The 8,454-nt window shown below is 52.6% G+C and overlaps 2 long non-coding RNA genes across 3 annotated transcripts in view; both read left to right on the forward strand.

Annotated features, from left to right (window-relative positions):
* The window catches only part of LOC108399766 (uncharacterized), a 35,843-nt gene that overhangs the window by 11,814 nt on the left and 15,575 nt on the right, over positions 1–8,454 (forward strand). Inside the window, exon 4 of one of the 2 annotated variants that reach the window (XR_001853733.3) lies at positions 297–369. The exons of the other annotated variant lie outside the window; for it this stretch is intronic. This is a non-coding gene — a long non-coding RNA (uncharacterized lncRNA). Of the gene's footprint in view, positions 1–296; positions 370–8,454 lie in introns of those variants that run through there. 2 annotated transcript variants of the gene reach the window in all.
* On the forward strand, positions 2,526–8,454 carry LOC140847542 (uncharacterized). The gene is made up of 4 exons (XR_012127601.1): positions 2,526–2,894; positions 3,792–3,997; positions 4,818–4,876; positions 8,337–8,454. It is a non-coding gene; the product is annotated as an uncharacterized lncRNA (long non-coding RNA).

Consider the following 8,454-nt stretch of genomic DNA (forward strand, 5'->3'; position numbering starts at 1 on the left):
AAGGCGCAAAGCTGGAGAGTAGCTTCAGGGTGAATTTTCTGTGGTTTAAGGCTTTTCAGAACCCAGTTAGCCCTCTGCTCACCTGAGCAGATGAAAGACAAGGATGAAAAAATAAATAGGAGAGTCAAGGCAAACATGCAAATCTCCTTTTTTACCTCATGATCTTTGGAGAAAAGATGCTAGTGGTAGCAAAGCTAGACACCCAAGTGACAACATGGACGGAGCAAGAAGACCATGGGAAGGAAAAGGAAGCTGACCACACCTTTCTTGAAAGACTTTCCTTTATTTCTCTCTAGATGAAAATGTGAACTCAATGGGCTTACAGTGTGGTCAAGGAAACAGCTTAGAAGAAACCACCAGAGAACAAGGTGAGAGTGCAGAGTATCAAGATGCAGATAAAAAAAAAAAAGACCAGTTGAGAGGTGGTGGTCAGAATCAGGGAAGGCTTCTGGGAGGAGGTGAGACTTGAACCTTGACTTGGGGGATTTAGGTTTGAAGAGTGGTGGAGAGGGTATTGCAGGCTAGAGGAACACCATAATCGGTGTGGGGTGTGGGGTTGGTGCAAAAGAAGAAAGGCTGCAAAGAGCAATGTTTATTGAGGGAGGCAGCATGGCTGGAGAGGAGGGTGCGAGTTGCAAGGTCATTGTGGAGCTCTGAAGAGAACCTATTGTACTGGTGGGAAAGGAGAGAAACTTTGTTTCCCTCTGGAGAATGATGTGGCCCCAGGAGGCTGTGGGAGAGGGTTCCCAACTGCCTCAACTTCTGGGACACACACAGCTCAGACTTCTGCCCCCTAGCATCCCCCCTTCCCTTCTACGCTTGTAGGGTTAAAGGGCAATTTATAAGATGAAGAGACTGATCCCATAGACAAAAATCAGTGTAATTGTACCGTGATCGTGCGGGATGCTGCGTGGGTGTGCGTGTGTGTGCACACTACTCAGCAAGGACACATACAATGCATGTCTTGTGCTCTGCAAAACTGAAGCAGAGCAGGTGGCAGCCTGTTTGGCACCCTTTGAAGCAGGCTGCACAGACCAGTGAGAAGGGCACAAGGCTTGGATTCAAATTCCAACTCTGTTACTGCCCCTCTGGAGGACACTTCACCTTTCTGAGCTTCATTCTTCATCTGTAAAATAGGGATAACAGTACCTACCCCAAAAGGTTCTGGTGAGGGTGAAATGAGATAAACTGTAAAGTGCCAGGTTCATAATAGGTACTCAAGCATGGACAAGTTTTTATATGACTTACCCACTCCTCCAGTGCACTTCACCCTCAGGAGCCTGTCCTGCAAACTTGAGTTCTCACCAAGTCCCATCTCCTTTGTTTCAAGTGCTGTTTATTCAAAGCAGTGCTGGACATTGTTTTGTGGGAGGAAGATACAAACTCAAAGCAGAAGCAAATGCGGCAAAATCTTGAGAATCGTGGAATCTAGGTGAGGGGGATTCATTGCAGGATCCACTTCTTTGTGTTGGTTTGAAACCCAAAAGAAGGTTGCATCTATTCTGTAGAAGAGGAGCAAGACAGGGACTAATTTATATGCCAGGCCAAAGGTGCAAGGAGGCCCTCAAAGAGGGACCACGAAGTGCTGCAAACCCCTGTGTGAGGGGAGGTTGACTTGCCCTGTGGCTCTAGGGGCAGCTTCCCGGAGGCAGGGGCAGGTCAGCTGGGCCTTTGAGCAAGAGAACTGGATTTGCAGAGAACGGGGTGGGGGCCGGCTGCAGTAGTCCAGGCTCAGAGAACAGTCACCTACAGCACAGACCCTGGAAGAACTTGACTGGTGTTCTTTGAGAATCACAGCCGGACTGGGTGTGGCAGGAGGGATAAGACATTAACCCCTTAGCACTCGTCAAACAGTTGTGGAGAGGGCTTAACCAATCAGGTTAGCCTGCTCTTTGCCAGTTTAGTGCAGAGTCAGGAAGGGTTCTCTTTCAGGGCTCAGCTGGGAGATGTGGATGAAGAAGAATGGAACTTAGGAACTAACTTGGCTGGAGTGAGGGGGGGTACTCCAGATGTAGAACCAGAGAACAGAGTGCCTAGTGGGGTTGGGTGGGTCTGCTCAGGGCCCTGAGTTCAAGACAGAACTTACAAGGAGGCAGAACAGAGCCTGATGGACAATGAAGGGTGAGTTTTCTCCTGCCCATGCCACCTCAGCCTGTTGAAGTCCCAGAAATCCACGCGCCATCTGTTTTCACTCTTTATGAGGCACCTTCAGAATTTTTTCCCAAGTTAAAGAGGCTTTTATGCAACTACCAGACCTGGGAAGGGCTTGGCAGGTTAAGCCATGATTAGCTTAACTCTTCACCTGTAGAGAGGGAATTCTCTAAACCAGTACATACTAAGAAAGCAAGACTCTCCTGGGACCGGAAGGAATGAGGGGAGAGGGGAGAGTTAGTGGAGGAGAACAGGGCTGGCGAATGCAAAGGGAGACTCCATTTGGCTAAGCACAGACCTTCTTGGCAGGGGACAGGAAGGACAGTGGGCTTCGAAAGGAGAGGGTGGGGCAAGGAAGCAAAGACCAGCAGTTTTGTCTAGGTTCCAGGTATTTCTCCTCGGAACCCCGGGAGTCCTGTGTGCCCCCCTTCCTCCTCACTCTGGCCCTTCTCAATACTGAGATCCCCACCTGTCTCCGCACACAGCAGGAAGGAGGCAATCAAGAACAGCCCAGAACACTTTACAAAAATGGGTCTGGCTGACTGGGGAAGGATGCCCAGGACAGTACCAGGCTGGTGTTCATCTTCAAGGGATAGCTTAACTCAAGCTTCTTAGGCAGGTGCCAGAAGAGAAGGCCCCAGAATCCAGCAACTCTGGGATGAGACAATGATCCTTAAGGGCTGGAGTTGCACTGATGGCCTTAAGAAGTTGGAATTAACCAAGGAAAGTCATCCCTTTGCCAGGTATGTTTGGGAAGGTCTGCGGACACCAGGGTCCTTGTTCACTTTTTATTGCTGGCTGATATCTAGCAGCCATAAGTTATTTCTTTTTCATCTGACGTTTTTTGAGTATCTACCACGTGCTAGGTATTTTGTTATTATCAATAACAGCTAACAGAACACCTTGGATATGTCAGGCTCGGTACCAAGAACTTGACTTGTATTATCTCAGTTTGCCCCCACAACAAGCCCTGGGATATACATAGTGCCATTGTCCCTATTTTAGGGATGGGAAACAAAAGTCAACATGGCTAACGACTGGTAGAGACAGGATTCAAACTCAGGTCTCATTGGCTCCCAAACCCACATCCTGTGTGCTTCAGCAGTCTGCTCCACAGTCTCCAGCATGCTTTGCTACCTTGCTCCTCACTAGTGATGTCTTCTTCCAATTAGTAGATTAGTCATGTGTTGACACTTCTAGTCTCGGTCTAATGGCTTGTTTATTTAACTGATGGATGCTGCTCCCTATTTGAGGCCATTAGCATTTAAACAAAACAAAACAAAACAAAACTGTTGAGCCTGGCAAAGTGACACTGTGTTTACTGTTTTTCTCCCAGTGTTAATTGTGAGCATTTTCCAAATATGTATTTTGATGTGCTAACGGTCCCTAAAGAGAACCCGGGAACAGTTTAGTAATCTCGTGCAGCTCCAGCTCCGTTCCCCTTAATGTCCCTGTTGAGGGGGACAAATGGCCCAAGGGTCCAGCCTTGGCTAGGATGGGGAAGAGGGATGGTGACAGTCCTGTTCTGACTAATTAGAGGATAGAGAGTTTGGGCTGGGCCAGCAACTCTTTTCTTGGGGGCTAAGCCTTGGAGCATCCCTCCTCCATGCTTAGGGAGGGAATTTTATATTTCTTTCCAGGACAATAAGAACATCTGTGCCAAGGCAGAGGAGGCCGGGAGCTCCGAGGCATCTCTGCCTGAGTCTCTTGACACTGTCCAATTGTTACTGTTTGTTCCTGCTTGGATCGCTGACCATGTCCATTTAGAGCAGGCTGGCTTGGGTGAAGACAGCCTTAGGCTAAGGAAGGACAGAGAGGACCTGTCTGGCTGGGGGTAGGGTGTGAGGTAAGCAGGGAACTGGACTGGATTCTAAAGTGACCAGGTTACAAATGAGTGGCTGCAAAGTACAGGGTGAATTTTGCATCCATAAATGGGAGGAAGGAGAGCTCCTACTGTCCCTCCTCCCTTGGGGTCAACTGCTGTTGATCAGTTCCAGTTTGTTTGCATCCTCCTTCCCCAGACATATTGGTGCCCAGCTTGACCTTGGGGTAAATGGATGTAGAGCTACAGGTTTGATCCTTTTATGGGACAGTTTGCCTCACACTGAGAAAAAATTGGCTACTTCCTTTCTCCCAGCTCCTGATGCACACTGATAGGAGTTAAAAGTGGGGCATATGTGGCTCCCTGCAAACCCATTCTCAGTACTGGAAGGTTACATCACCAACTGTATCCTGATGGTGAGTGTAGGTGGATCTAGCCCCAGCAACGTGGCCTCAGATTGGGACTGAGCTGAGGCAGCTCCTTAGTTTCTTCCTCAGGATGTCCAGCTCTGGAGCACGTAGTTCTGGGGACCAGGAAGAGGTAGGCATCTGCCTCCCGCATAATTAGCTACATTAAGTCTCGAAAAACATTGATGGCCCATCCCTTTGGGCATCATGCTGTGCCTGGCCCGAGCTAGCAATCCCAGCCCCATCCTGGCCCTCCCGAGTTTGCGACCTTAATTCACACAGTAATGACACAGATCCCAAAGGCGGCAGTTAACAAATACAAACACTTGTCCGCCAATCACAAGGGATCGCGGCAGTTAACAAATACATACACTTGTCGGCCAATCACAAGGGATCGCGGCAGTTAACAAATACATACTTTTGTCCGCCAATCACAGGGATCCATTGAGTGAGCTACAGCGACGAACAGGGCACCCTTCAAAGAGCTTCCAGTCTGGTGAGTAAATAGATACGACTGAGAGCTTAGGAGAGGATTCAGGCGAGGAAGCTTGGTTAACTTGGGTATCATAGAACAGACTATATATTTAAAGTGCCTCTGGCATGTTGCTGGTTTTCTGTCTACTTGGGTCGCATTCCCCACCCCGGATTAAGGGTTTAATTTCCGTCCTGCACTCGCCCGGTCGGTACGAAGGCCCAGAGACTCCATCGCTCTTAGCAGCGTGGTGGGGCGACCCGGGCCGGGAGGCGGGGGCCCGAGGCGCTCCGCATGGGCTCTCCCTTTTCTTCCACGTTGGCTGGAGCGTGTCACTGGCCCTCACCGCCCCAGGCCTCACGATCTGCAGCTAAGGTCTCTCATGGCATTTTCGGAGAGTCCTCCACCCCCGTCCCGCTAGCCGCCGAGTCCCAGCTGCGCGTTGCACTTTGCGGGCGCAGGTTTGGGCGGGAGCCAGGAGGGGGCTCCGGGGAAAGTCATCCCTGGCGTTCGGGTCGCGGTGTCTGCCTGGGGCGCTCCCGCCAGGCCTGGGCTGCGCGAGGCACCGCGGCCGGCCCGTCCCCCAAACACTTCCGACGGGCGCCTATGTCCCGCTCGGCTTCCGAGGGCCGAGCTGTGCGAGGGCGACTCAGCCCAGGTTCGCGCTCCTGAGCCGTTTGCCTGCCCGGGAGGTGCTTGTGGCCCCGGAACGCCGAGGCTCCCCTGAGGGCGGGCTGCGGGGGGCCGGGCCGCTGCCGGGCCTGGGCGAGCTAGCGAGGGAGGAGGAGCAGAGGGAGTGCGTGTGCAGGGGGAGCGCGCGGGAGCGCGAGCCTCCGGCCCGGGAAGGGTGGGTCGGGGAGCGGCTGCGGTGGCGGCGGGCGGAGTGAGCCGGGAACCAGGGCGGTCCGCCGGGCTGGCGGGCCAGAGCCGCGGGGGGCAGGGCGGAGCGCCGGGAGCTGAGAAGGGCCTCGGGAGGGAGTGGGCCTGCGGGGCGCGGCCGGGGGCGGGGCGCCAGGACCTGGGGAAGATAAGAGCGTGCTCGCAGGGAGCGAGGGCGGGAGTGAGGGAGGGGCGGGGGACTTAGAGACCAAAGAGGAGACAAAAGGACGGGGTGAGTGGGAGGGGCATAGACTAGCAGGGGTAGGGGAGGGGCGCCGGGGGACGCTCCGAGGGAGCGGTGTGTGTGTGGGGGGCCTGACGTGGGAGGGGCGTAGGGAGGGACGTGAAGGGACCACATAAGAAGGGAGCGTGGGGGTACGGAGAAAGGGGGTGGGTCTGGAGGGCTCCACCACGCTGGTCGTGAAGGGGTGGGGAGGCCGCCAGGAGGAACGGCCACACACAGGGAAGGGGATCCTGGGGATGGACAGTCCGCGAAGGGGGGCCGGGGCTTAGGCGGGCTCGGAAGGGGAAGGGTGAGCAGACACGGGGAAAGGGGAGTGCTGCGAGAGCCCGAGGGAGGAGGTGGATGGGCGCGTGTGGTGCGCTGAGCGCAGGAATTCAACGCTGCTGATCGGGATGACCAAAAGAGCACGGTGGGGCCCACACAGACGGGACGGGGTTACCAAGGCAGGACGAAAACTGCCCAGGGGAAAGAGGGACCTATGCGAGCTGCAGGAGGGTGGCGGGGGCGGCCTCGGGCTCGGCAGGAAGGCGCCACCACCGCCCTCTGCCCGTCCCCGGCGTGCTCCGCCCCGTCCGGGGGCCCTAAGGGCAGCGGCCTGGGCCGTGGGGGAAGCCGAGCCAGGGCGGTACCATTCGGAACAGAGAGGGGGGCTTGGGGGAAAGGGAGGAGCCAGGGGTCAGAACCCTGTTGGGGGCGGGGGGGCGCCACACCCTGGGAAAAAGGCTTGGGCACATCCAGAATGGACCAATCAGCGAGCAAGGCCAGGGTGGCGTCAAGGGGCAGCTTCGGCCAATGGGAAGGGAGAACACTTCGGAGGTTCGGAGGAAGAAAAGAAAAAAAAAAGCCCCACGAAACAACAATCGAATCCGTTTGGGGGCTTGAAAGGCTGGGAGTGGGCGTCGTTTATAGCAGGTTCCAGCGCCTGCCCTCCCCTTTGAAGGGTAGGGTCGTTTGCATCACTCCTGGGCCGCGGGGAGCACACGGAGCTGAGTAGGGTCCCGGGAAAGTAGACAGGGATTGGCCGTTTAAGGGACACTTGATTGGGCGCTTCAATTTGGGGGGTGGGTGGGACGGAGGTGGCAGCTTTGTGCTCAAAAGGGTGAAGAGGTGGTTATGGTTTCTTACAGGGAGGCAGAAATGGGCAGGGGTCTCCCATTCCTCCCCTACTGGCTACTGATTTGAGTGTTAACCTGCAAAAGGATTATGGATAATCCCAAACCAAGGGATAATTTTAAGTGCCCTTTGGGCTCTGAACACGGTCAACATGTTCTCTTCCCTTCCCAGCCTTGGGCTGGTTCTTGAGATCATTAGCAATGGTAATAGGGGCCCACAGCCACCACTGGGAATGTCTTAGAAATTTATGGTGTGGTTTTGGGCTTTGGAGTTAGTCTAGGGTCCTAGTGCCTACTGTCACTCATTCAGTGTGTAACACTGGCTACATCACTCTACACTGAAATGTTTTGCCTATGAAAGCATTGAAACTAGTTACCTTTGAGTTTTAAATATTTTGGAACTGATCTGAAGAGTTGTGTGCTTGGAAAAGAGGGCCATATGTGAGGGAGATTTACAAAACTCAAAAGTGTCAGAGAACCTTTGGCCCATGGATTCCAAATATCTGTAAAGCTCCTCAACTGTATGTAGAACAGTATACATGTATGTAGAACATTTTTCTGGAGTGGGTTCCTAACTTCATCAAATTCTTAGAGGGGTCTGTAATACACACAAATTAACCCCCGTCTTGGCCTATAAAGGCTGGATGGGAACCAACCTCCAAGGCAGGAGATGAAGCGTAGTGGTATGTTGTTTTGGAATCCAGGAGGAGTTTCTCCAATTCCTTGTTATGAATCATGGCTACAGGAGCTCTTCCCATATATCTATTTCTCGTCATCCAAAGAAAGGCAGGTTCCACAAGAGCTGAGAAAGCCCATGTTGACTGCCATTTAGCAAAGTAATGCTTGAATAAACCATACTTTGAATAAACAATGAGGAGTTGGAAGGAAAGGGAATAGGGCTTCATTTGAAAGCACATCGACCTCATTTGTAAAGGCAAAACCTCAGAGTCGTAAGAAAGAAAATAAGTGGTAGCTACTGTAGACAGCAACCTGTGCAAGCCTGGAGACTCACACGGAAAGAAAATGTTAGTGGCTAGACTTAATGCTGAACCCAGCATCAGTCAGCACCATCATCCTAGGACCAAACCAAGGCATAATTCAAATGCATGGTTTGTACATTCTGTTCCTATGTTAACAGTATTTAGTCACTATGCCTGACTTTTCCATTTGGTTATTTATGGTGGATCATGTTTGAGGTGATACACTTAAGACCACAGGCTAGGGTTAACTTTTCCCCACTTTGATTTAGGACTAACTACATAATCCTTGGTAAGAAAATGAATTTCCCCTGACAAGTGTGACTGGAGAAATGAGATGGGGAGCACCCAAAGGTGTCTAACTTGAGACAACACAGAATACACTCCAGG

This window comes from Manis javanica, chromosome X (genome assembly GCF_040802235.1).
Source record: "Manis javanica isolate MJ-LG chromosome X, MJ_LKY, whole genome shotgun sequence".
Taxonomy (NCBI): Eukaryota; Metazoa; Chordata; class Mammalia; order Pholidota; family Manidae; genus Manis; species Manis javanica.